Source organism: Mustela lutreola, chromosome 6, assembly GCF_030435805.1.
Source record: "Mustela lutreola isolate mMusLut2 chromosome 6, mMusLut2.pri, whole genome shotgun sequence".
In the NCBI taxonomy this organism is placed as follows: domain Eukaryota; kingdom Metazoa; phylum Chordata; class Mammalia; order Carnivora; family Mustelidae; genus Mustela; species Mustela lutreola.
Genome location: NC_081295.1, coordinates 102,971,981 through 102,992,714, shown reverse-complemented (window position 1 = coordinate 102,992,714; position 20,734 = coordinate 102,971,981). Strand labels below are relative to the sequence as shown.

Below are 20,734 nucleotides of genomic sequence, written 5' to 3'. Positions count from 1 at the left end.
ACTGATGAGCAGAGCCGGGGGTCAGCGTGAGCTGGAGATCCCAGAGGAAGTGAAGGCCGGATTTTTAAACGACTGTTCAATGCTTTCAGGCATTTCCTTTTCCATTAAAAAAGAATTATACATTAACCTGATTTGGAATATGTAAATAAGCTGCCTCCTTCCTCTTATTTTCATCTGCTGCAAAATCCATTCTTCCTCTGGAAATGGAAGGAACTGATGTAATTGTTCTGTGGGGAAGACAATGAGGGGCTGTGAGATCCTGGCCAAGTCCATTTCCTGCCAGCACTGCTCCTTCTCTCTGTTTAATTATGAGCGATTGTTTGGGCTGTGATGTGAAGAAATATTAGAGAATGGAAAAAAAGAAGAACAGAGCTCAGAATATTCTGCTGCAACTGATTCATGTTTTGGCAAGAACTCAACTCGATTTTATGCTTCAGCCTTGCGACGGTATCACAGGGAGCAACCTTGCCATATAAGCACATAAAGTCCAATTCTACGGTTTATTTTGAAAAGGTCCAAGTAAAAGCATTTGAAAAATGTAGGAATAACATCAGCCATTGGGTAAAGTTCTGTGTTAACCATGTGCAGTGCCCTCATCCTGGGGACCGAAGTTATTTTAAACTGGACGTGATGAGCTCTTCCTACAGTTAGAGTTAGCCGCCGTGTCACATCTGACTGTTTAGTTTTCGTATATTTGACAAGTCTCATATTTTACAGAAAGGCTCTGATTAGTTCTCACTGTATGTGCTCAGGGAGGGACCTAAAGCCAGGGGAACTTGAACCCTGTGAGGAAGGCTGGGAACAGAGAGTTGGGTCTTTTTTTGTTTTTGTTTTTCCCCTGGATCTGGTTCTGAATCAGGCAGTTCTGAACAGAAGTAGCCTCAAGGGGCTGCTCCTGGGAGAGTGAAATCAGACTCCACAGGGGAAAAAGCAGGCATTTGTGGTTTCTGTCTTTTGATTACTAAAGTAAAAGATGAATATAGAAAGGCATAAAAAGAAATTGGAAATAGCCTAGGACCCCATAACCTATGGATAAAATCCTGTGAGACTTGAAGTCATTTTCTAGACATATATTTACACTTAAGCATATATATTTGAATGCACCAGTGCCCCCTCCTTATCGGTGGTTTCACTTTCCGTGGTTCTCGCTACTGCTATGTCACAAGGCCCACATCATTCACCTCACATCATCTCATCCCAGGGGCGTGTTATTCTCTCACATCATCACAAGAAGGCTGAGTGCAGAACCATCAAATATTTTGAGAGAGACCACATTCATATAGCTCTTCTTCCAGTGTATTGTTACACTTGTTCTATTATCAGTTATTGTTGTTAATCTTTTAACTAATTTAGAATTAAGTGTTATCACAGGTACGTATGTATAGAAAAAGGTATTGGGGCACCTGGGTGGCTCAGTGGGTTAAGCCTCTGCCTTCAGCTCAGGCCATGATCCCACAGTCCTGGGATCAAGCCGTGCATCGGGGCTCTCTGCTCAGCGGGGAACATGCTTCCTCCTCTCTCTCTGCCTGCCTCTCTGCCTACTTGTGATCTCTGTCTGTCAAATAAATAAATAAAATCTTAAAAAAAGAAAAGAAAAGAAAAAGATATTGTATATGGACATTTCAGGACTATCCATGGATTCAGGCATCCACTGAGGGTCTTGGAAGTATCCCCCGCAAGTGAGGGGGGTGCTCTAATTACAAACATTTGCCATAAATTGCTTTGTAATATACTTTTTCCTGAGCATTTTTCTTGCTTTTAATTCCAAGGGAACATATTTTTGTAACTGGCTAAGATCGCATTTAGCAGTGGTACGATCACTGTGGATATTAGACGGTTTTCTGTGAGTTGATATTGTGGTTGTCTTAACTTGTGTTTCTTTGAGTATCAGTGAGGTGGAGCTTTATTTTCCAGATCTATAGCCATTTAGGTAATTCTGGTGTCTTCCCGTATTTCTATTGGGTGGGAATTCATCCTAAATGATTTGAAGGATCTCTCTCATTAAACCTACAACTCCTTTTATCAAACATTGCAAAAAGATTTCAGTTTTTTGCCTTCTTACTTTGTTTGAGATTTTCTTTTTAATGGAAAGATTTATATACTTATGCAGTCACATACACCAAGGTTTTTTTTTTTTTTTTTTTTTTTTTTTTTTCTTTGTGTTTTCTTCTGCTGCTTTTATGCCCAGAAAAGCCTCTGGGCACCAAGATCAAATACTTTTCACCAATGTTTCCCTCCAGTTCTTTCATGGATGCAATTTTACATTTAACTCCCTCTTACATCTGGCATTTCTTTTGCTGTATGATGTGCAGGATGGTTTCTGATGGTACTTGCATTTGTCGAGTCTTCTTTTCTGTTTTGAATTCATTTGTCTCTTCTCATACCATTGCCACAGTGATTCCACTATTGTAACTTCAGATGTGAGGGTAAGACTTCCTTCTTTTTCACTATTGCTTCAGAATTTGCTCGGCTATTTGTGCCAGTTTAGTTTTTTTGGATAAATCTTGGGCTCATTTTGTCAAATTGCCTTTGGAAAATGTTCCTGTTCAGGAACATAATGTTTCTATTTACTTAAATAGACTTTTATATTCTTCTGTGATATTTTGTTGTTTTCCTCGCTCAATCTTAACACAGGTAGTTTGTGGGGGAAAATTTTATCAATTTAGTGTTTAAAAAAATCAGCTTTGGATGAAAATAAAACACACTGGCTGATAACTTCCTGTTCTGCTTGCCACTCATGCATTATTGAGATAATCTGAGCACTTGTAGAAAAGAGAATTATTTTTAATATCTGAATAATATCAAATCCAAAGTTATAAAAGATTTCTCCCTTTATCAAATATGTTCAATAAGAGCAAATATTTAAAGCATTCTATAGGGCAGCTGGGTGGCTCAGTTGGTTGAGTGGCTGCCTTCGGCTCAGGTCATGATCCCGGAATTCCAGGATCGAGTCCCGCATCAGGCTCCCAGCTCCTTGGGGAGTCTGCTTCTCCCTCTGACCTCCTCTTCTCTCTCACTCATTCTCTCTCAAATAAATAAATAAAATCTTAAAAAAAATAAAGCATTCTATAATTTGATATGTTTCTACTGGAAAATTTCAAAAGATTTTTACCTATGATCTTGTCAGAAAGTGAAAACAATCATTCTGTTAGCTAATTAGTCCTTCTTTACAAAGTCATCAATGATTAAAATACCTTCTTTGCTTAATTGAATGTTTTCAACTGAACCAAGGGTCTACTGATTTTAATTAGTAAAGATGACCAGAGCAACTGTATTTCGATATTCAACTAAAGGTAGATATTCTGGATTCATACCTAGGACTTATTTACAATGACTTCTAAGTATTTATTGGCGACGTAATCTACCTAGTTTGTTTCCAGAGAAAAAACTATGATGCCCATGCTACAGATAGAGTCTCAGCAAGGAATATACTAGATTTATACTTGAGAAATCCTATTGACATTTTTCTACAAAAATAGTCCCAGTTAAATGAAATGAATGGTATACCAGCACTTACTTGACAACTGCTGTGGAGGACTGAAAGTCAGAGACCACTGAGAGTTTCTCCACCTCAGGACTAATGAGAACAGGAACAGGAAATGCCCCAAGTGACACTTGCTGACAGGGAATTAATGGTAGGAAGTGACCTCGAAGCTTGCTTGGCTCCCAAGAAATATAAACGGACTTTCCCTGGCAGCTAAAGGCAGATAATTCTGAAACAAGGGAAGTGTAAATTAATTTTAATGGGAGTGAGAAGAAGCGAGTGTGGAGTTAGGACCAGTTGCCAACTATACAATACCAACCAGAATTTGCATCAAACCACAAAGTAGTCACTGCCTTTCAGGTTCACTTTTGTACTCTTTACCAAGCTTCCCTTCAGCTACAGAGAAATCAAACTGTTCAATATTTTGTTTTCTCTACTGCAAAGAGTCAGGTTTTGTATTTCCTCATTAATCTAAAATCACTATGGAAAAAAATGTCATTTTCTCTTTTTGAGATTATTCCAAATACCTACAAGGTCTAGAGATGTAGAGCTTTAAAATTTTATTTTTGTCTAGTCCATGAATCAAGATCATAGATCAACAAATGAAAGAATAACTTAAAAGGCTGAGGTTCTTCTAGAATGATTTATTTGTCTTAATTTTTAGAATCATTTATATAATATGGACATGCAAATATGCTGCAAATACCATTCTTGGTTCCTGCCTTATTGAGTCAAAAGAGAGATTGTTGAATAATTCCTGAGTAGAGCATTGAGATTAGTACAAATTTGAGATGCTTGATTTTGCAGCATAGTTTTTTGAGCTAAAGCAATCATACTCAAATGCTTATGAGTATTTACGAGGAACTTTAAAAAATTATTTCACTTCCAAGTAACAGAAAACTGGATAAATGGGCTTAAACAATGAGTTTATTTATTATTTCGTGTAACAAGAAGTGCAGAAGTAGATACTCTAAAGCCAGCCAATTTATTGGTGCCATCATCTAGATTCTTTCTCTTGGCTCTGGTATTCTCAGGGTATTGTAAGAGACTGATTACCTCCCCTCTTCATCTCAAAACATCATTTCCAGACACAACATTGTCCTATAGAAAAATGTAACTTATTCTTATTCTTATTTCTTTTCTTTCTCTCTCTCTCTCTCTTTTTTTTGTCATTGTTTTTTTTAGAGGGAGGACATTTTTTCCAGAAGTCCCCAGAAGACTTCCCTTCCCATTTCATTGGCCAGATGTGGACCACATGCCCGCTCCTAAACTAATCACTGGCAATGGAAATAAAATAACCATTGTGAGTTTAGGCTAATTATATTTATACTCTGAATTAGATGGGGAAGGGATGAACAAACAAAATTAGGATTCTACCAGCAAGAACGAAGAAGGAGGCATTCGAGATTGGTTTCCCCATCTATCATACATATAATCAGTGAATAATGGCATTTTGAATCAGTTCTAAATATTTCTATATTGATTCAACTAAAAGGGAAAAGCTACTAAATTTTCATATTCCTGATGTGCCATTAAACTCTGTATTATTTATTTGTAAGATCACAGAGACATCATATAGTCTTGAAATTTTAAACTTCTCATGTCGATGTAACTTTGAGGAGATTATATTTTTGTTGAGTAGAAGAAAGTAGAGTGTATACAGATGTGTTCTAAATAAGAAAAAGAATACCCCCAAATCTTACAGGTGCTGTTAGTCTTCCATGGTTGACCAGTTCTCCCTCTCAACGCAGATTGGCCCAGTGAGAATGAAATCTCTTATAAGCCGTTGCTTCATCAGTTCGTAAAATCACTGTGCTTTTTCCTGCCATAAAACAATTTTCTACTCATGGTACTGTGGGAACACTCTTCTGGAAGAAACCTGCATTTGTCCTGTTGAGAGGTGTTGGCTTGGAGTTCAAACCAAATCCCATCAACCTAATTGCTCCTGCCACACAGCCTCAGGAGTGAAGAATTCTCCCTTTGTTCACAGCCTGACAGAGGGGCAGAGTTCCACAAAAATATATAACTTGCAAGAAGAGAGAGAAATATGACTTCACAGAACATTTTCCTCCCAGTTAGTTGCTTTTTTGGCTCTCCTTGGTTATACATTTGGATGTTGCTGCATTAAAACACACACACACACACACACACACACACACACACAACAATATACTTCTTTTCAAATGGGAGTAGCCGGTTTTCACTCCTGATACTCGGCTTCTGAGAACTGACATGATCTCAACCAGACACTCGTAAGATTTTCCTGTTGTAAGACTTGGCCATCGAAGCTAAAAGCCCGCTCGCACACAGGTCCGGTGCCTCTCCGATTTGTAGAGAGACATGTCATGGGAGGAATGTGAGCACCGCATAGGCTCAGCCTTGGCAAGGCTGTGCCATCACCAAGGTTTTGTCTGTTGAGCCACACCGTTTCACAATTGGGTCATGTTTGTACTTCCATGATCCTTCCTGCCACAGCTTTTGTATCTTCAGCCTTTTTTTTTTTTTTTTAAATCCCTTTTCTTCTATCAAAATGTGATCTCAGAAAAGGAACCCAATAAACTCAATAGTATACAGAGTAAATGCCATAAGGATAGAGACACATTTGTATTCATCCTTTCCTTAAATTTTCAAGTGAGACAAATCTCTAAATCAAAGGATGCATCTCTAATTGGGACATTTCAGTCTTTAGCAAAAGCCAGTAAGAAAGGTTCTCTTCTATTTTTCTTTTCTTTTTTTAGAGGGGCTGTTGGAATTCTTCCTGGGGACTTTAAAATCCCCCCCATGTGCTGAGGCAGCTTCCTATATTAAGAGAGGGATGTAGTGAAATGAAAACAGACCTCGAAAGAAATATTTGTTACAGAGGATGTAAAAGTTCAGAGTCAAATCCATCAGATGAATGAATGATTCAATTTGCTAAGCAGCTCGCCGCCCTCTCCATCTGTGGGGCTTTGGCTTACAAGGATTGTGAGAACATTTTACCACCACGTTGTAACTCATGGTTTGATGACCTTGGGTGGTGGTCTAGCTTTAGTGAACTGGATAGACTACTGGGAATAAATATGAGATTAGGAATATTTTAGAAGATCCTAAACATTATATTGTACCAATAGCCAAAGCATAAGGGAGGCGGCTTGCTTTAACACATCTCAAGCAATGAGCTAGCAAAACCATTAAAACAAGGGGGAGAAAAGAAGATCTAAGAACCAAGAAGTTAAAGGGTAAGAGTGGTTTTAATATTAAACGATTTGATTTTTATGTTAAATTATTCTTAGGAGCATAAAGAAGTTAGCATTGACCTTAGAATCAAGAGGCAGCTGAGGGGTACCAGTCTCATTATCTCCCTTGTCCAACCAGTAGGAAACAGAAAAAAAAATCCTAGCTCTCAACTATCATGTGGACTTTTATATGGGGAACATTGGACTATTGATTTATTACTGGTGAGTCATTTTGGTCAGGTGTAGATAGCTACTTACAATTATTGGAGATTTGAGAAGGTTGGGGAAAGGTTTTGATGAGCTGTAATTGTTTTTTTCCTAATAAATTTGACACTTGACTGTTTAAGACTCCCGAGATTAAAGGAGCTACCTGAATCTATTTTAGTTATCTCAATAAATATGTTTTCTGGAATCATTACCTCTGAAACACAGCTCTAGAGAGAGAATATAAGCATCCTGGCATCCTCTCTTGGGCAAAGACTTTTACACAACACCACGGCACTTTTAGATAATTCAATTCTCCAGTGACTCAGAAACAAAAATGGAACCAAAAATACTTTCCTGAAACCTGTATAGTCCCCCTTGTGTAAGCCTGAAAAGTGCCCAGTCACAGCTGTGGTAAATGATTGCGCAGTCTGTGAGAGAGAGCAGAACGCTTGAATTTCTGAATCTTTCTTTCTGGGCTCTTTAAAGAGTGAGATAACATCTAGCAAATTGGGTAGAATAAGATCAGAGTTGCTCTTGCCATGTAATCGTTACTCTAGGCCAAGCAAATTGTAGCCCTGAAGCCATCCAAGGGAAAATGAAAGGCACCTACTTCAGCCGCCTGAGAACCAGGCAGGGCTCCTGATGGGAAAAACAGCGCCAGCACAAAGCCCTTTTCACCAGCTGCTTGCACGATTCTGATGGTTCGCTATGGATGGAGATAAGCTGGATTTGTGGGAGGGGTCTCCCACAGGCTCTAGCACACAATCCCCTCTCCTAGTCATACGGGAAAACTCATTCATCTTTTAACAACATCCAGGAGAAAATGACCCTTGAAGATGGTATCTCTGTAAAAGCATTGTGTGCTCGTAAAAGAAATGACTTGTTTCCATGGTGGTGGGGGAATCATGGAGGCTTCTAATTCTTCTCTCTTTTCTGTAAGGTCGCTGCTTAGCTTTTCTCATTTACAGCCCCTGACGCTGCTACTTCTGCCAGGGTCCATTAGTACTCTCCCAATGGCTCCCTCTGCCAATGAGAAAGAATGTAACATTAATGAGGGTCTGGGACACCAAGGGACTTATCATCGCCAACTCAAGGGACAGCTGAGAGAGATGCAAACTCTGGTAAAGATGTAGATATTGTTTTTTTCCATTCTAATGAAGCCACACCACACTCACTATACTCATAATGCATTTATCTTGGCAGCCAGCCCATCGAGTGCTGGTTGATGACATCAGCCATCAAATCTGATGTTCAGTACAAATTCCGACTTAGTCTAGGTCAGCACAGTTCAAATTATCTGGCCTGTCTAGTAATTATTTTCCTACCGATATAAATATTGTTTCCAGTTGTCACCTATTAGCGAGATGGGCTCTGCTTTTAAATCAGACGTTCTCAGACTCCTGCGTTCTCATCCTGGGAAGGCAGAGTGTCCCTCCAGGAGTATTTGAAAATGGGTGCAGGCATTTTGGATGGTCTCAATCAGATTTTAGTGGGCAGGGTTCAAGAAGGCAAAACACCCTAAAGCGTACAGGACTACCTCATGCAAAATGTGCAAGGTAAGTACAAACTGAGAAATATTGCTTGATCTCTACCTCTCAGACCCAGGTTGGATTCTCCTAGGATTCCTTTTTTCCATCTGAAGCAAATCTCCTGAAACAGGTGACCAAACTCAAGACGAGTCCCTTGGTGAACTGTGATACAGCAGAGACTCTGTGGAATGGAGTCAAATGACTTGTATTTCAGTCTGTCTCTAACACTTGCCAGCGATGTTACTGGTGCAGAATGTCTTAACCTGCACAAGCCTCAGTTTCTGGATCAGTAAAATGAGGGTTATAAAAACCTACCTCACACAGCTGTCAGCATTAAAATACTTGGTGACCATGTGATCACAAGATACCTGTTGTGTCTCTACCACCTGGTGCTTCTGCTGTCTGGGACACGGACTTAGGAAAAAGAGACTGAAGCCTTGTTCCCAGAAGGTCAAGGAAGTGAGTCCTTGGTCTCCCAAAGCACGCATTCATTTATTTGTTTAGGGATGACAATTTATCTCTCCTTTCAGGGTAACACATAACAGGGTCCAGCCATTCATATTTCATGAACAAATGTCCCAGAGAAGTTACTGAGCAGCCGCTGGTCTCCATTGGCCTTTGGTCAGGCCTGGCCCTGATAGAGATTCAGAGTAGAAACATGTCAAAAGAAGTTGAAATGAGCTGTAATGGGCCCCTGGGACTCAAGGGGCAATGTAGGGCAGGGTGAGGGTCAAGCCTATTCTGTCTTGAGGAAGAATCAAAAAGCTTCCCCAAAAGCATTGATCTGGGAGCTTTATGCAACATACAAACCCCTGGACACTTGCAAAGAAACCAGGGGAGGCTGCTGGGTCGTTTGTGAAGGGGCTAGGAAGCTGGGGGACTGAGAGGAAGGATATGGTGAAGGTGGATCCTTGCTTATAAAAGTCAGCAGGAATGGGAGAGGCAGGCCCCACATGGAAAGTAGAGAAAAGTGTCTTGATAGTAGATGATGGGAAGAAGAGCGTTCCTTCAAGGAAAGACCCTAGATGCGACGCCAGTGGAGTGAATGCCAAAGCTGGCCGTCGTCAAACACAGGGCCACGTGGGGGCACCTTGGTGGCTCAGTCAGTGAGCGTGTAACTCTTGGTTTGGGCTCAGGTCATGATGTCAGGGTCGTGGGATCAAGCCCTGTGTTGCTGTGGAGCCTGCTTAAAATGCTCTCTCCCTCTCTGTCCTCACACTCTGGCTAGCAAATGTGGTCTCTTTCTTTCTCTAAAAAAAAAGAAAGAAAGAAAAGAAAAGGAGAAGAAAAATACACAGGGGCACCTCAGTAAGTTTAGTAAAAATCCCAATATTTTAACCATTTAATCCTTTAGAAAGCTATTATTTATAAATTTATACTTATTTATGAAAACTTATGAATATGGGTTCTAATAATTGGTGTATTTATAGCTATGGGATCCTAAACTGTTGGCTTGATGAAATTGACAAAATCACTCTTAATCATTTTGTTTAAAATTACAAAATAATACATATTTATTACAAAATATTTAGAAAACAGAGATCAGCAAAATAAGAAAATTGAAGGCACTTGTAGTCCCACCACATGGAGATCATCACAACTGACATTTTGGTGAATTTCCTTGTTGTGTTATTGCTGTTATAGTTTTTAAACTAAAAAACTGGGATCACACTTTACAAACATTTTTTTCTTTTTTCACTTGCAAGACTAGTTTTCTAGTTTGGCTGACTTTGCTACTTGGCAGTGGTTCCTCGTCTGGTAATATCAGATGGGGCCTCTGCTGGTGTGTGAGGTGGGGAACAGGTCAAGGGGACAGGCTGGCCAGGGTTTCCAGGGGCAAGCAGTCATTGTGTTCCATTAACCTGGAGACCTGATTCATATCCTCTCAGCGATCAGGAAGGTGATTTTTCTTGCTGGGAGGCCAAATGGCCAGTGAGCCAAAGGAAAAGATGATGTCTGCTTGAAAACAATACCCAGTATCCTTGCAAATGACCCGGGAGCACTCTCAGTTTAGGTTCTTTGCATGGCTTCAGTAGAACTAAGACTTGTGGAATCTCCAAAAAGATATCAGTTGTCTTTGCGTTGTTTATGTTGTAGGAAAGCACACACAGACACACAGGCACGACACAAAAATCACAGTCCTACAGATCTGCAACTGCTGTCAAATTTTTTATTTTTTGTGCTTTAGTCTGTTGTTCTTAATGTAGATGAATCCTGCCAGCCAGAGATGTACATTGTTAACACTTTGGTGTCGTTTTTTTTAAAAAGTGTGATCAGCTTGTTTCACAGCGTCCTTTTCTCCCTGTGATAAGCTAGTGTGAGCATTTCCGGCAAATCGCTGGATGGATGAGCTACAGCATTCCAAACAGTTACCTCAGAGGCTGTTGATGTATCATAAATAATGAAAATATCCTTCCAAGGATCATTTAGCTTATTTCCAACTTTAGACTTGTTTTCACATAATGTTTATCATATTAAAAATAAAGTTAGGCAAATAATCATGCAACATGCAGTCAAAATCCTGACTAATCAATTCATGTATAAGAGCAGGAACTGGAAGAAACTCGGGAGATAGACAGACATTTGCCTGACTCTGTTTTTGAGGGATGTAGTATAGTCTGACCTGTTGTTTTTACCCTGTGGGAACCGTGAGTCAGCAAAACCAAACTACCTGTCTGAATCACAGAACAGGCAAATAGTAGAAACGACAGGTTTCTAACTTCCTGTCTTGTGTCCTTTGTCTCGCTAAGATTTAAGTTCATTTCCTCCCTCCCTCCCTGCCTTCCTTCCTTCCCTTTTTTCTTTTCTTTTCTTTTCTCTTCTTTTTTTTTTCTCTTCTCTTCTTTCCTCTCCTTCCTTCTCTCTCTCTTTTCCTTTCTTCTTTTTAAAAGGATTTTATTTATTTACCTGAGAGAGAGTGAGAGAGAGCACAAGGTGGGGGTAGCAGAGGGAGACACAGACTCCTCACAGAGCAGACTCCATTCCAGAACTCTGGGGTCATGTCCTGAGCCAAAGGCAGGTGCTTAACTGACTGAGCCACCCAGGGAAACCCTAAGTTCATATTCTTAGAATTAAAAATTAAATAAGAAAAGAAGAGGTAGGGGTTGCTGCTAGTAATTCCAGCATTCTCTCCACCTAAAGCTTCTAGAAGTATGTATTTGTTATCCCAGTATATTTCTATTTGTTTCCCAGGAAAGGTGCCCTGATAAGGTACTGTGGCTTTTTGCTCTCCATTTTTATTTTAAACCCTTTCAATGCCTTTGGGTTCACACTGCCAGCTTTTTGCCAAGACATTTTTACCTGTTGCTATTGTGTGGTTTCATTCCCTGCTATTTTAGTTTCGATCTCTGTGAACTCTTGCCGCCACATTAACTCCGTTAGCTCTCAGGTTCACAACCCTTATTGTGACAGGGATTTCTTTCTTTCTTTTTTTTAATAAAAGGCCCTTGTCCTGTCTTTCATCAGTTTTGCAATAATACCATGCACGTCTCTAGTCTGTGGCATCTGTTCCCCCTGATGTTGCAATTTTGAATTCTGCTATTGTCACCTTCAAAGTGGTCCACATCAGCACAGCAGTGTGAAGCTGAAACAGATGCTGTCGCACAATGCAACCGGCTTTATTCCCTTTTCGTGCATGTAACACACACCCTCCCAGCCCTCCCCGGTCGCTTTTATTAGTCTCTGCTGTCTGCTTTCACATCACCATTGTATTTAGAGGGACTTCTAATTCCAGGAGCATGATTTAAAATCCTATGAAAAAGAATCAGTGCTACAATCCCACTGTCTGTCATTCTCTTTAGGATAATCAATAGGCTTTCTTTCTTTTGTGGTTATTTATTTGCAGTGCAAATAAAATTATTATTCAGCGGTGTTCCAGACACATCATATCTCACTAGTTTATTGTTCCTCCGTTTGCTCTGACTTTATACTTAAAGAGAGCCACAAATTAGATTAAGGAATACATTTCATTTCCTTTGATGTAAGACTCGGATGAGACTTGAGAGGCGCCAGCAATTCTCCTTTGTCTTGCTTTTCAGACTCACATAATAGAACATCAATCTTGCAAAGAATCCTTCTGCCCAAATCACCCAGTTTAATTTAAAATGCTACTTGGTTAAAACTGGAAGTCTTTATCTTTCATTCTGCATTAATATATCAATCCTAAGCACTACTAAAAAATGGGAATATTACTTATAAGGAGAAATTTGGGGGTGTGCCTGGATAGATCTTTAAGGAAAATCAATGACAAATGTCCTAATAGCTCTTATTTTCGGGTTTAAAAAAAGTAATTTCATTAATTAATATGATAAAAGACTTACAAGATATAAACAGAAAAATCAACACCCTAATTCCACGGTCCGACTTCGTGAACTAAAAAAATAAAACAAAACAAACGAAAACCTAAGGTAAGGTATTATGAGGTGCTTTGCTGCTCTCTGGTGGTTGATCATCTCAACAACACAGACCTGGCTCTGGTTCATTTTGCAAGCTTTGATGTGAAACCAGCACGTGGGTTGTGACTGGTCCAGACTACATGGAACAAAATCCCACAAGGGTGTAATCGGAGGTATTTGTGATAAGGTTACTGGATATTTTAATACATATATTGTAGTATACATTATGATATGATATTATATATTCATACCTTTGAACTAGCTTTTGGAAAACACCCATTACCAGAAAAGTTCTTCCACAGAATAATTTTGATGCAGAATGAGCTGACATATTCTAAGATAACCGTTGGCAGAAAGTTACATTTTGTATTTGAATTAATAATCAAAATCTTATTAAATATTATGGAAGTTTTGAGAAAAATTATTTAGTGTGTTATAGGTAGAAACCTTAACACTGATAATTTGCTTCAGGCGAACATCTATTGAATGGAAGTCTTGTCATTTATATGAAAGACTATTTCACATTTTACTGTTTGTATGAAACAAAGTTTCCATTATACATACCCCTACGACTGTTTATCCATTGGCCCATAACAGGTATTTATATACAACGAAAATATTAACAAATGTGACTTCTTTTCCTAGAATATTTGGAGATTTTTAGATCTTTTCTTCTTTCATTTATATTCTTTCAATATCTTTCCTGACTTAGGGCCACGTTTGGGGAAATTCCACACTCAGAAACCATTCCTTTCTTTAATTCCTTTAAATTCCCATGAAATTTAATCAAAAGTACGAGAAGCTTAACAATGTGCAGGATTGTTATGGGTGTGCAAGCCAGTGGGTAAGTGTGGCTTGATTTCGAGTTCTGTCGCTCTGCCTGCCTCCTGATGTGTTGGGCTCTCTGCCACATGGACAAGATAACTAGAAAAAGAGTGTTAAGGAGGAGAGAATTGAAATTATACTCTGCAGTTGTTATTTGAGGATGTAAATTCACCAATGAAATCATAACTTAGAAGGGACTTTGATGTTTAAGCTATTTTATAGAATCATCTCTATGCACTTGATCTGGGGGATTTTTTTCATAAAATAAATTTGTTTATTCTCAAATATTGTCTCTCGATCGGGCCAGATTTGACAACTATAAAGTCCTAGAAACAACAACATCTACTGTTTGTTGATAACCAACTAGATGTGAACCATGCCCTCAGCCTTCTCTGTTACTGTGTTTCCTCAAATCTAAAACAACTATGATGTATGCCATAATTTTATGTATCACTAAGGAAAAAAGTGTGCAATTAATTGTAGAATTTTTGTTGTATACCTGTTGAAAGGGCTGTTTGGGCTTAGCTAAATTTTTTTTTTTCATCATATATCATCTTGTGCATATAGAAGGAAAATCTGAGCAAATTCAATTGGTTAAGGAATTCCTGAAGGATTTTTGTTGCTATTAGTGTTTGTTTTTTAGATTTTTTTGTTTGTTCATTTTGCATTCAGACTCTTTTGAATCACTTTTTGACTCAGGATTGTTGAGGTTGTTGTTTCTCTACGCAACACCTTCCTCTTTACCTATGAGAATGGAGGGGACACAGCATTTCTTCAGAGGGGCTCCCATGTACCTCTGGGGTTTCCCTCCACAGTGCTGACCCCTGATCTGCAAGGTTTGGTGTGGTGCTTTGTTGAAGTCTCAGCAGAAAGTTTTCAGACAACCACCCAAACCCATGCTCCTTCCTCAAGTTCTGAAGTGGTCTGTTCACTGACAGTTGGGGAGTTGCCCTTCATGCCACGAGGCCAAAAAGTTAGCATGTGGGTAGGTGAGGACAGCGGGATTGTGACTGCTCCCTGACTAGTGGAGAGTTGAGAGGCTGTAGATTGCCAGATACATTCTCATTCTGCAGATGCTCAAAGGTGGGGGAACTGCATGCTTTTTCAAATCAGTGAGGTATGGTGCATTACCCTTTAATCTTTGTTATTACCCTATGAAGGAAGTTGTTGTTTTTCTCTGATTTACAGATCAATCAGTGATACTACAGCCTTGAAAGAAAATTCAAGAATATAGAAAACAGACATCGTAAGAAGCAAGGTTACTCCTTTCATCAGTAACTGAAAGGAATGAAAAATGATTGTATGGATTCACGTTACTTGGCTTCAGGTACCCTATTTGTAAAGAAACAGGTTTATTATGTCTGGCATGTTCAGAAAACCCAGGAAAGACTTCCCAGTAACCTGCAGGGTTTACAGTAAGTGGCCTTTGCTTGTGATTTCTGAGAAACAAATAAAGAGGCTTTCCATAACATTTTTTGCACCCATTTTTTGTATCCCAAACCCAAATCATGGATGCCGCCATGATTGTTTTGGGATAATGAAAATTGGGCTCTTGATGTTAGTTTTGTAAATGGGCGGCGAAGACTCCTCTGTGGAGAAATTTTAATCATCTACAGCAAAGACACAAAAGCTTCTTCAGAAGGAAGTGGCCCCCAGTGGGACTTGGTGGCCAAGGGATTCATCCTCCTGAAACAAGAATGTGTCAACATATTTCCCAAGGCGTGCTCCAAGGCACTGCTTGAGGAATTTAAGTTGCTAGTGAGCTGTCAACATGTGGCCACCAAGGGTACCTTTTATGAGGAAATCACATTTTTATTCCATAAGGCAGTCATTATTCTATTTTGGCTGCATTTCAGGCAGCACCCCCCTCTATTGTTTTTATGAAGACATTGGGTAGACGGGATCATTTTGTGCCCCCTGGGGGACATTTGGCAGTGTCTGCAGACATTTTTAACTTGCATGGCTGGTTGTACAACTGGCATCTAGAAGCCAGGGATGTTGTTAAATAACCTACCTGTCACAGGACAGGTCCCCTCCCCCACAGAGAATTATCAGCCCACAAATGTCAGTAGTGGTGAGGTTGAGATGCCCTGGTCTAGCCCCCATGGTTCTTCAGTTCCCACAAGTAGCATGTATTCTAGGAAGCTTTTCTGGGTACATCTTCTATGGGCTGTAGAGTGTCTTGTGTCACTCCTTTCACAAAGCTTATCACTCTGTTCTGAAATCAACCACATTTTCGTACCTGTCTTCACATTGTACTTTAAGCTCCTTGAGTGTGGGGACTACGGTGTGGTTATATAATGTCCTTAGACCATGGCCTTGTGCCCAAGTATATGAAATTTTTCCAAGTGAATAACTCTCAATCAGACTTGGTTTACACAAAATACAGAATCCCGGAAAAGCTGAAAAAGCCAACTTACGCAAGGACAGGGATATAGCTGGAGATCTGGAACAATAAACATTGGCAAGGCTCTTTCCCTGTTTCTTGTCTATGCTTTGTTTCCTATGCGACCTTTAATCCCTCACATGGGGAAATGGGGCCATGGATAGTTACTGAGAGTTTAGTCTTATGGCTGCCTTCCTTAAAGAGGAGGCACAAAAAAGGGGGGGGGCTATTTTTTGTGTCTCTAGTCAAAAATGTCTGGGGTTTTCCTTATTTCTAGGTTTCCTTCATTGGGTACCTTGGGTCAGCTGTCCACCCTGAACTATTCAGTTGAGGATCAAGCCAAGAGCAGGGGCAGTTTCTAGAAAAAGAGGACTCCTGAGCAGACAAAACCTAGGTATCTACTATTCTGGAAATGGTAGACACTCAGCAATTATTTGTTCAGTGATTGACTACTGAAAAGCTCAGAGGAACATAATATGTGCTAACCTACTTACAATAACATCCAGGAACCTCTAATTTTGATATGAAATGAAATCTCTTTTTAAAAATTATTTTTATTAACATATAATGTATTATTTACCCCAGGGGTACAGGTCTGTGAATCATCAGGCTTCCACATTTCACAGCATTCATCAGAGTACATACCCTCCCCAATGCCCATAACCCAACCACCCTCTCTCCAACCCCCCCATCCCCCCAGCAACCCTCAGTTTGTTTGTGAGATTAAGAGTCTCTTATGGTTTTTCTCCCTCCCGATCCAGTCCAGTTTCATTTTTTCCATCCCTACCCCCCAAATCCCCTGACCTGCCTCTCAAAATCCTCATATCAGAGAGATCATATGATAATTGTCTTCAACTGATTGACTTATTTTGCTCAGCACAATACCCTCTAGTTCCATCCACATCAGTACAAATGGCAAGATTTCATTTCTTTTGATGGCTGCATAGTATTCCTGTGTGTGTGTGTGTGTGTGTGTGTGTGTGTGTATAAAATCTCTTCTTTAGCCATTCATCTGTTGACGGACATCTAGGTTCTTTCCTTAGTTTGGCTATTGTGGACATTGCTGCTGTAAACATTTGGGTGCACATGCCCGTTCAGATCACTACATTTGTATCTTTAGGGTAAATACCCAGTAGTGCAATTGCTAGGTTATAGGGTTGCTCTATTTTCAGTTTTTTGAGGAACCTCCATACTATTTTCCAGACTGGCTGCACCAGCTTCCATTCCCACCAACAGTGTAGGAGGATTCCCTTTTCTGTGCATCCTTGCCAACATCTGCTGTTTCCTCATTTGTTAATTTTAACCATTCTGACTGGTGTGAAGTGGTATCTCATTGTGATTTTGATTTGTATTTTTCCCTGATGCTGAGTGATGCTGAGCACTTTTTCATGTGTCTGTTGGCCATGTGCATGTCTTCTCTGCAGAAATATCTGTTGAAATTGTCTATCTTCTGCTCATTTCTTCATTGGATTATTTATTTGGGTGTTGAGTTTGGTAAGTTCTTTATAGGTTTTGGATACTAGCCCTTTATCTGATCCATCATTTGTGAATATCTTCTCCCATTCTGTCAGTTGTCTTTTGGTTTTGTTGACTGTTTCCTTTGCTGTGCAAAAGCTTTTGATCTTGATGAAGTCCCAATAGTTCATTCTTGCCCTTAACCTTGCCTTTGGTGATGTTTCTAGGTAGAAGTTGCTGCAGCTGAGGTCGAAGAGGTTGTTGCTTGAGTTCTCCTCAAGGATTGGGTGGATTCCTGTCTCACATTGAGGTCTTTGACCCATTTTGAGTCTATTTTTGTGTGTGGTATAAGGAAATGTTCCAGTTTCATTTTTCTGCATGTGGCTGTCCAATTTTCCCAACACCATTTGTTGAAGAGACTGTCTTTTCTTCCATTGGACATTCTTTCCTGCTTTGTCAAAGATTAGTTGACCATAGAGTTGAGGGTCCATTTCTGGGCTCTCTATTCTGTTCCATTGATCTTTATGTCTGTTTTTGTGCCAGTACCATACTGTCTTGATGATTACATCTTTGTAATAAAGCTTGAAGTCTGGAATTGTGATGCCACCAACTTTGGTTTTCATTTTCAATGTTTCAATGTTTCTTTGGCTATTTGGGGTCTTTTCTGGTTTCGTATAAATTTTAGGATTATTTGTTCCATTTCTTTGAAAAAAATTGTTGGTATTTTGAGAGAGATTGCATTAAATGTATAGATTGCTTTAGGTAGCATAGACATTTTCACAATATTCTCCAATCTATGAACATGGAATATTTCTGCATTTCTTTGTGTCTTCTTCAATTTCTTTCATGAGTACTTTATAGTTTTCTAAGTATGGATTCTTTGCTTCTTTGGTTAGGTTTATTCCTAGGTATCTTATAGTTTTGGGTGCAATTGTAAATAGGAGCAACTCCTTAATTTCTCTTTCTTCTGTCTTACTGTTGGTATATAGAAATGCAACTGATTTCTGTGCATTGATTTTATATCCTGACATTTAATTGAATTCCAGTATGAGTTCTGGCAGTTTTGAAGTGGAGTCTTTTGGGTTTTCCAAGTAAAGTATCATATCATCTGCAAAGAGTGAGAGTTTGACTTCTTCTTTGCCGATTTTGATGCCTTTCATTTCTTTTTGTCGTTTGATTGCCGATGCTAGGGCTTCTGGTACTATGTTGAATAGCAGTGGTGATAGTGGACATCCCTGCTGTGTTCCTGACCTTAGGGGGAAAATCTCTCAGTTTTTCCCCATTGAGAATGATATTCATTGTGGGTTTTTCATAGATGGCTTTGATGATATTGAGGTATGTGCCCTCTATCCCTACACTTTGAAGAGTTTTGATTAAGAAAGGATGCTGTACTTTGTCAAATACTTTTTCAGCATCTATTGAGAATATCATAGGGTTCTTGTTCTTTTTTTTATTAATGTATTGTATCATATTGATTGATCTGTGGATGTTGAACCAACCTTGCAGCTCAGGAATAAATCCCACTTGGTCATGGTGAATAATCCATTTAATGTACTGTTGGATCCTATTGGCTAGTATTTTGGTGAGAATTTTTGCATCTGTGTTCATCAAGGATATTGGTCTATAATTCTCCTTTTTGATGGGGTCTTTGCCTGGTTTGGGGATTAAGGTAATGCTGGCCTCATAAAATGAGTTTGGAAATTCTCCTTCCATTTCTATTTTTTGAAGTAGTTTCAAAAATGGTAGTACTACTACTACTATTAATTCTTTAAATGTTTGGTAGAAATCCCCTGTGAAGCCCTCTGGACCTGGGCTCTTGTTTGTTGGGAGATATTTTTTTTTTAAAGATTTTATTTATTTATTTGTCAGAGAGAGTGAGCACAGGCAGACAGAGAGGCAGGCAGAGGCAGAGGGAGAAGCAGGTTCCCTGCTGAGCAAGGAGCCCGATGTGAGACTCGATCCCAGGATGCTGGGATCATGACCTGAGCCGAAGGCAGCTGCCCAACCAACTGAGCCACCCAGGCGTCCCGTTTGTTGGGAGATTTTTGATGACTGCTTCAATCTCCTTACTGGTTATGGGTCTGTTCAGGTTTTGGTTCAGTTTTGGTAGTTTATATATCTCTAGGAATACATTCATTTCTTCCAGATTGCCAAATTTGCTGCCATATAGTTGCTCATAATATGTTCTTATAATTGTTTGTATTTCTTTGTTGTTGGTCATGATCTCTCTCTTTCATTCCTGATTTTATTAATTTGGGTCCTTTCTCTTTTCTTTTTGGTAAGTCTGTCCAAGGGTTTATCAATATTATTAATTCTTTCAAAAAACCAGCTGTTAGTTTCATTGATTTGTTCTATAGCTTTTTTGGTTTCTATTTCATTGATTTCTGCTCTGATCTTTATTATTTCTCTTCTGCTGGGTTTAGGCTTTCCTTGTTGTTCTTTCTCCAGCTCCTTTAAGTGTAGGGTTACATTGTATATTTGATAACTTTCTTGTTTCTTGAGAAAGTCTTGTATTGCTATGTAGTTTTCTATTGGGACCGCCTTTGCTGTGTCCCAAAGATTTTGAACCGTTGTGTTTTCATTTGCATTTGTTTCCATAAATTTTTTCAATTTTTCTTTGATTTCCTGGTTGACCTATTCATTCTTTAGTAGGATACTCTTTAGCTTCCATGTATGTGAGTTCTTTCCAACTTTCCTCTTGTGATTGAGTTCTAGCTTCAGAGCACTATGGTCTGAAAATATGTAGGGAATGATACCAATCTTTTGGTACTGGTTGAGACCTGATTTGTGACCCAGGATGTGATTTCTTCTGGAGAATGTTCCATGTGCACCAGAAAGAATGTGTATTCTGTTGCTTTGGGATGGAATGTTCTGAATATATCTGTGATGTTCCTCTAGTTCAGTGTGTCATTTAAAGCAAATATTTCCTTGTTGATCTTTTGCTTAGATGATCTGTCCAGTTCAGTGAGGGGGATGTTAAAGTCCCCTAGTATTATTGTATTATAGTCACAGTGTTTCTTTGATTTGTTATTAATTAGTTTATATAATTGGCTGCTCCCATGTTAGGGGCATAGATATTTAAAATTGTTAGCTCTTCTTGTTGAACAGATCCTTTAAGTATGATATAGCGTTCTTCTTCATCTCTTATTATAGTCTTGGCTTAAAATCTAATTGATCTGGTATGAGGATTGCCACCCCAGCTTTCTTTTGATGTCCATTAGCATGGTAAATCATTTTCC

The 20,734-nt window shown here is 39.2% G+C and overlaps 1 long non-coding RNA gene across 3 annotated transcripts in view; it reads left to right on the top strand.

The window, feature by feature from the left end:
• LOC131834126 (uncharacterized) overlaps window positions 1-20,734 on the top strand; it is a 141,060-nt gene that overhangs the window by 73,770 nt on the left and 46,556 nt on the right. For 2 of the 3 annotated variants that reach the window (XR_009354762.1, XR_009354763.1), the window contains exon 6: window positions 14,843-15,069. This is a non-coding gene — a long non-coding RNA (uncharacterized LOC131834126). The remainder of the gene's footprint in view (window positions 1-14,842; window positions 15,070-20,734) is intronic. The other variant, XR_009354764.1, reaches the window with a different exon arrangement.